This window comes from Salvelinus alpinus, chromosome 23 (genome assembly GCF_045679555.1).
Source record: "Salvelinus alpinus chromosome 23, SLU_Salpinus.1, whole genome shotgun sequence".
In the NCBI taxonomy this organism is placed as follows: domain Eukaryota; kingdom Metazoa; phylum Chordata; class Actinopteri; order Salmoniformes; family Salmonidae; genus Salvelinus; species Salvelinus alpinus.
Window position 1 is genome coordinate 17,791,064 of NC_092108.1, and position 840 is coordinate 17,791,903.

The following is an 840-nucleotide window of genomic DNA, read 5'->3' on the forward strand; positions in this document are numbered from 1 at the left end:
CTCTTAAATATTTTGTCTTGCCCATTCACCCTCTGAATAGCACACATACACCCTGTCCCCTCCCCTTCATCTACACTGATTGAAGTGGGTTTAACAAGTGACATCAATAAGGGATCATAGCTTTTTCACCTGGATTCACCTGGTTAGTCTATTTCATGGAAAGAGCAGGTGTCCTTAATGTTTTGTACAGTCAGTGTATGAGAGAGAGGAGATGAAGAGAGAGAAAGAGGGAGTGAGGGAAGAGAAAGAGGAATCTTGTTTTCATTAAAGGAGAAGATTGGACCAGCAGCCTTTGATCCCTGTCCATCAGAGATTCCATTATGGCCAGACAGGGCTGAGTTAACACCCGCAATGACATTCACACTCACACACACTCACACATTCACACACACATGCACGCATACCCACAATGACATTCACACACACAAACACACATACCCACAATGACATGCACACATACACACACATACCCACAGTGAAATTCACAAACAGCTCAATTCTGTTATGCCCTTTCTTTTTACTATATTTCTCTCATCAATTTCATATTTTACTGTAGGTTTTCCCCTTATGTGGTAGAGGTGGAGAGTACTGTAGGTTTTCCCCTTCTGTGGTAGAGGTGGAGAATAGTGGAGGTTTTCCCCTTCTGTAGTAGAGGTGGAGAATAGTGGAGGTTTTCCCCTTCTGTGGTAGAGGTGGAGAATAGTGTAGGTTTTCCCCTTCTGTAGTAGAGGTGGAGAATAGTGGAGGTTTTTCCCTTGTGTGGTAGAGGTGGAGAATAGTGGAGGTTTTTCCCTTGTGTGGTAGAGGTGGAGAGTACTGTAGGTTTTTCCCTTGTGTGGT